We start from the raw sequence: 6,957 nt of genomic DNA on the forward strand, positions 1-6,957 counted from the left end.
CCACAGAGTAGACTAACTTACTGCACAGTAAATGCCACATGTGTGTAGATGGTGACGCTTTACTGCACAGATTAGTCCACTGCACAGTAAAACATCTTGTGGAGACATCCCTACTATTAATCAAATCCCTCAGTTGTACAGTAGACACTATAGAGGGGCCTGTCAGAATTAATGCTGACTGTGCAATTTGCTTGAAGCTACACTGAGTTTGTCTATCTATCCCAGAGGTATTAAGCTTTAGACAGCCAAAATACCTCAGGTATCACAGCTCAAAAATGTTATTCCTTCTGGTCCCAGACTCAAACTGAGGCTTTCCTACTTAAGAGCAGTAGCATAATGAATGGAGGGAGACCAGAGCACCAGCTTTGAGCACTAAGAGGGGGCACAAGAATGACAGGTACCATTGTTGCTGGCCCAACCACTGCCACAGCTACCACCCATACAGCCTGCTTAAGAGGTAAGAGATCGTATATAAAATGTTCATTAAATTATTATCCTGGAGAAATAAAGAGTATTCCACAGATGCTGAGAAACTGCAATATATACAGCAGTGGTATAACTCAGTAAACAATAAAAATCTACTACTATTCCCATGTAGTAGGGGAGAAATATTGTTGCTTTTGACAAGATGCTTTCGTCATACTGGTTTATACAAAGGACCTCATGAATAGACATTTATTCTCCCAACACATGCATATACTGATATTCAGCTGTGTAACTGACAGTAAGCAGCATCTGACAATACAAAGTATAAGCACAGGGATTAAAGAGAATATTGACTTGCTCCAGTGGATTTTGCAAAGAGCCCTGAACTTTGCTCTGTCAGACAACTAGGACTATCTGGCAAAATCAGCCTGAAAGCTGTCTTGTAGCCAGATTTCTAATTCATTGTCTTGAACTAGAGGTGTGGGCTCAAACTGTGCATCTAAAAATGCAGTCATGGGAAAAATTTATGAAAAATGTAACTAGTTAAAGTTAAACGTTAGCAGCCTTTAAAATTAACTTAAGTTAAAAGTTAAATATTTCCACTTTCAACTAGTTAAAAGTTATGTTAAAAAGAGAGTAACTAGTTAAAAGTTAAGTTGATTCATGAGAAATGCATGAAACATGGTGAATTGCCTCTTAGCATCATTTTTCATTTTCAAATGCAATGAGTGGGTTTCTTTTCCATAAACTCACAGAAGCACACTAATTTACTCAGAACTCACCCTGTTTTACCTGAAAACAATGTTATACTTGTCATATAGTTTTCAAAATAACAATTTACCAATGTAATGTTAGATTCTTCTCACCCTTTCCGGGTGAAGTACTTTGTAAAAGTCAGTGCATCATATAGGTATACCAGAATAACAGAAAGGAGATATTCTAGCCAGATGACAAATAAAAACTGTTTCCACAGAAAACCTCTGTTGTTACAATTTTTATGGCTCAAAAGGTAACATGAGATGCATCTGAATTAGAAATAATGGAAGTATCTGAAAATCAAATGAAAATATCAGTTTAGTTGCATAGCAGAAGCTGTTTAAAAATGTTTTTGAAGTTCAGCAAAAGATGCATTTCAAAATTTACATCTGACATTTTTCCTCTTCTGTCTTGCAAAACTAAGCTCTCACTACTAAACAATTGCTCTACATGGGCAGATGAGGGAATGCTTGTGTTATAACAGATGAACAGTTTTTTCATAGTAGGTGACATCTCAGATAAGTTTCTCACAGATGAGAAGTAATGTTGAACTTCTTGGACCTTGGACTCCTGGTTTTAATCTTCATTAAAATTTAAAAAGTCATCATCTGTTTCACCCTCGCTACTTGTTCCCACTCGTACTGGGATCAATGTCTTTGCTTGCTTGTGCTTGTTCCCTCTCCTGCAACCAGCTGGCTGCCCTGTTAACTTCTGTAAAGGCACAGAAAATGCCAGCATGAACTAAGGAACTCTGGGACTTATAGTTCTTAAGGGATCATCTCTCATAGGAAGGCATACTACTCTGTCTCTCAAACAAGAAGTCCTAGAGTTTCAATAAAGAAATATCGTTCCATGTAAGCCCTAGAGAGTGGCTGTGTCAGCAAAAACTCTGGGAAAGCCAGATTTCAATTTTTAAAAACTTTTAACTTATACTTTTAAAAAAGTTAAAGTTAATCCTTTTATTTGAAAAAGTTAATGTTAAAAGTTGACAGCTGTAAAATGTAACTAGTCAAAGTTAAAAGTTAACCATTTCTTTAACTTTTTAACTAATTAACTAGTTAATTCCCATGACTGTAAAAATGAGACACCTAATCCTACGGATTGCTTTTGAAAATGTTGGCCCTTGTTTTGCCTAATCGGTTTTCCTATCTCTTTATTAAATCATGCTCATCCCCATGGTATATGAACACAAGATGAAAAAAGAGATGGCTCTGTTTTCTTTGAACTCCTGAAACCATGAAGGAGAAAGGTAAGAGTTTATCTGTGAGCTCAATGCACCATAAGCAGCCATAAACTGGGAACAGTTCTCCCTAGGGGCCTCATCCTGCCAACACTAAAGTCACTGATTTCAGTAGGACTAAACTAAGTTCTCTAGGTCCCTAAGAAAGAAGTTACCTTTCCAACTCAGTTTATAGGGTAGGTATACACAGGCCTTTAAAATCAAATACTGGTGTCCAATGAAATAGTGGAATAATGAAGAGGATAATCACCTGCTTGTGTGCATGGTCAGCCCACTGGTTAAATGAAAACTATGCCTATTTATCGCTTGGGCAAAGTGCCAGATTGACATCTTTAGAGACAGAAGTCTTCCATTTATCTACAAAGTAAGTATAACAACATCAACAGAGTAAGCTTCTCCACAGTGCTCTGTGCCCAAAGTGCCTTAGCTATGATTTGGAGGGACTCCCTTAGGCTTCAGATGTCACTTTAGTTTTAATACTCATTCAGTGCTTGACATGTGTTATGAGCTAGCCAGTGAGGGCATGAGTTATGGCAATGGCTTTTAAATGTAGGAGTTAAATCACAAACTCATTTCAAATTGCTCATCAGATAGCATCAACTAACTGTCATAGCTAATAATGTGGGATATACTGGAGAACTAGCTAGAAGCTGATCCAAAACCCACTGAAGTCAACAGAAAGTTTCTTATGATCTTCAGTGCAAATTAGATCAAGCTATTAAAAAGGCTGCAAATCACACTACCATTTCCTTTGCCTAATTCAGTAAGCCTAAAGAAGGCTGCTTGGAGATAGAAACATACTAGGTCCCTAGAGCTTCACAAAATGTCCTTAGGGAGTCAATTACCTGTAAAACAAAGAAACAGAAAGTTCTGTTTATGAGATTTTAAACCAGAGTCCAATGTCAGATGAAAACTCACTACAATTCCTTTCTCTTCAGCTGAGTTATAACATAGTTATACCTCTGTGACTGAAAGTACAGCCTGGGACTTTTGTTAATCAAGTATCAATCCAAAGTGAATGTTCATAATCAAGATCTAAACACTTCAAAATTAGAGAAGACGAGCCAGAATTTTAGCTAGTGTAGACTGGTACACCTGCTTTGGCCTCAACAGAGTTACACTAATTTATGATAGGTGAAGATGTGGCCCAACGTTGGGAAACTTAACAGCCATAGGGGAATGTATACAATGACTCCTCCTGTCTCCTGTTAAAGCTAACTGTACATGACAGAAATGAATATCCCTTGAGTGCTGCAAAAAAATTGCAATAAAAAACTAACATGATTCTCGGGGAAAAAAAAAGAAAAATTCATGTAAAGTTCTGAATTCTCATCTAACACTTCAGACACTGACCAGTTGACAGAACAGCAGAATTTCAACTCCAGTTGGCTTCAATTACTTTCCAGACAAAGAAGCAGAGATAAAAGGGGAAGGGATTTAAGAGTTTCTCTTGGGTTTTTGTCAAAGTTGTATTTCCTGGCTCGTCCAGAGAGAAAGGGTTCAGCTGCAGTTTCCACTTCTGATGTTTTCTAATTCATGATAGAATAAATTCTGGACTCCGTCACAGAAACCAAGGTAAATTTTACTATATTTACTATGGTATCTTGTATGCATTGGTCTGTAGCTTTGTAAATAATGAGAGCGGGTGCCAGTAAGGTAGTAGCTTTGCTGGAAACAGTTCCAAACAGATTTCTCCAATATGTAGTTCTTTTTTTAAATTTGCACAAAAGAAAACACTAATATTGTATTCTGTTGTTCTTCCCCCCACCCCCTTCTTCCACTTTTGTTGGAGCATGCACAGTGCTCTCTCCAGTAAAATATTATTTTCTGAGATGTTTAAATAGAAGTGGCCTAATTCTGATCTCCCTTAGTCTGGATTTACAACTCTAACTTCCCAGGAATTGCTCCCAATTTTTCCCAATGCATATGAAAGCAGAGTTATTCTCAGTAACTACAGCTACATTCTGAACTGAGAATCATTTGGGGAAGGCTACAGGACATGAGACATGTTTCATAGAACAATGGAAATTAAAAGGAATTAACCAAATTGCAACGAAGACATTAGGTAAATGAAGTTATAGGGAATGGTTCATTAAGATATTGTCTGTACAGTTTTTCATGTATGTATAGCTTGTTCTATTATACAGTTACTGTCAAAAACCGAGGGTAACTATGGAAATGACTTAAAAGAACTAGTGAACTCTTTTGTTCTTTCCAATTAACTTGAGAATCCTCAACTGATTTTTTTTTACTTTTTTCATTTTGATATAGAACCACACTCCCTCTTTTCCCTTCATTTTACTTTTTCCACTTTCCTACATTTTTACAGATGTGCATACCCTGTGTTCTCATACAACAGAGAAGCTTAGGAAGAGAAAAGAATGAGGTCAGGGTTTAATATTTGTTGCTATCTGTTCAACTCTCCCAGTTTCATGTGCTAGCATCTAAAATCCTCCACATTTTATTTCTTCCAATGGACAAAGACAAGCTTGCACTGAAAACACCAATGATAATCTCTTAGTCCAACCCTCTGTAGTCAGCTAATAAGATGTGTTGCAGAAAATGCTGCACCCTTCCCACCTGCAAGAAGCTAAATAAATATGTCACCTCTGGGAGCGGGCTGTAATCCACTGGCCCAGAGCCTGGGAACACTGAATAGTTATATTGACTCAAAGCAATGTGGCAGAATTAAGTTAATTCTCTCCCCTACCCCCAGCCTCCTCCTTTCACGGGAAAGTATGGGTTTTACTGATATTTCATTTAGCTGGTGTCAGACAATTAGGGGTCAATCCTCTTCCCATAGAAGTCAATGGCAAAATACCCACTGATCTTAATAAGTAGAACTGGGTCTTTATTAAACACTGAAAAAATAAGAACGAAGCAGCTTTCTGACAGTATCAAAAGTTTCTGGTTCATCATCAGAAACGCGGTGGGATGGGACCCAATGCATGACTGGGTGGTGAATATCAAGGGCTATAGGCTGTACAGGAGGGACAGGACAGGGAGGAAAGGTAGGGGTGTGGCGCTCTACATTAAGGAGGAATACACATCCTCATCAAGTAGCAGAGAGTCAGAGGAGGGGCACACTGAAGTGCTCTGGGTTAGAATACAAGGCAGTCGAGGGGAAAGAGACTTACTACAGACCACCCAAACAAGGGGAACAGCTAGACCAGGAATTCTTAAGTCAGCTCATGGAGGTGGTTAGGTCAAAGGACATGGTCATCATGGGTGATCTGCTGGGAAGAGCAATTAGCCAGGTCTGACCGCTTGCATAGGTTCCTAGCCAAAATGCAAGACCTCCATCTAACCCAGGAGGTGCACAGCCCCACCAGGGGAGATGCCTTGTTGGACCTGGTGCTGGCCATGGGTGACAACCTGGTGAGGGGGCTGCAAGTGTTCAACCACCTGGGTGATAGTGATCATCGCCTGCTGGAATTCACCATCCAGCGCAAGGTGGCAAAGGCTTACAGCAAGGCAGCAGCCCTAGATTTCAGGAGGACAGACTTCAATGAGCTAAGGAGAATAGTCAGGGAGGCACTGAGGTCCTGGAGGGGAGGAGAGCCAGGTGTCCAAGAAGAATGGTTGCTCCTTAAGAAGACTATCCTCCAAGCCCAAAGGGGGGTAATCCCAACACAGATCAAAGGGAGCAGGAGGGCACAAAAGCCCCCATGGCTCACCAAAAGGATCCGAGAATGTCTCCTAGCTAAAAGGAGGCATACACCCAATGGAAGGGAGGGGCCATCACCAGGGAGGACTATACTGTGGTTGCTCAAGGATGCAGGGGGGCAGTAAGGGAGGCCAAGGCGGAGATAGAACTGGGACTAGCTTCGCGGATCAAGGACAACAAGAAGTCCTTTTTTGAATATGTAGGGGGCAAAAAGAAGGTACCAGGTAATGTGAGGCCCCTGCAAGACACTCTAGGAAATTTGGTCGTCACACCAGACGACAAAGCTAACCTATATAACGACTTCTATGCCTCCATTTTCCTGAGCAGGGACTAGATTAGCCCTCCCACTGGGCCCCCCTCAGGCCCCAGGGGAGGTGCACTTAGGCCAAGGGTTAGTGAGGATCTAGTCAGGGAACTTCTGGAGGGACTGGATGTATTTAAATCAGCTCATCTGGACAGTCTTCACCCCAGAGTGCTGAGGGAATTAGCTGAGGTCATTGCGGGACCCCTGGCACAGCTTTATGAGCACTTGTGATGCTCTGGTGTGGTGCCAGAGGACTGGAAGAGGGCCAATACGGTTCCCATCTTCAAAAAAGGGAGAAGAAGGACCCAGGAAACTATAGGCCAGTTAGTCTTACCTTGATCCTGGGTAAGCTTTTTGAGAGAATTATTCTGGCATATTTCCATAAGGGGCCAGCAGGGGAGATTCTGCTTAGGGGCAACCAACATGGTTCATTAGAGGCAGGTCCTGTCAGACCAACCTGGTGGCCTTCTATGACCAGGTCACAAAATCCTTAGATGCAGGGGTAGCAGTGGATGTAGTCTTCCTGGACTTTCAGAAGGCCTTCGACACTGTCTCTCACCCCGT

At 40.9% G+C, this 6,957-nt stretch overlaps 1 protein-coding gene across 2 annotated transcripts in view; it reads left to right on the plus strand.

Moving 5' to 3' along the window:
- The first annotated feature begins 3,836 nt into the window (after window positions 1-3,836).
- The window catches only part of SPARCL1 (SPARC like 1), a 37,742-nt gene continuing 34,621 nt past the window's right edge, over window positions 3,837-6,957 (plus strand). The window contains exon 1 of one of the 2 annotated variants that reach the window (XM_019552803.1): window positions 3,837-3,997. The gene's annotated coding sequence lies outside the window, so the exon portion shown is untranslated. The remainder of the gene's footprint in view (window positions 3,998-6,957) is intronic. The other variant, XM_019552805.1, reaches the window with a different exon arrangement.

Source organism: Crocodylus porosus, unplaced genomic scaffold, assembly GCF_001723895.1.
Source record: "Crocodylus porosus isolate Cpor-Errol unplaced genomic scaffold, CroPor_comp1, whole genome shotgun sequence".
Classification (NCBI taxonomy): domain Eukaryota; kingdom Metazoa; phylum Chordata; order Crocodylia; family Crocodylidae; genus Crocodylus; species Crocodylus porosus.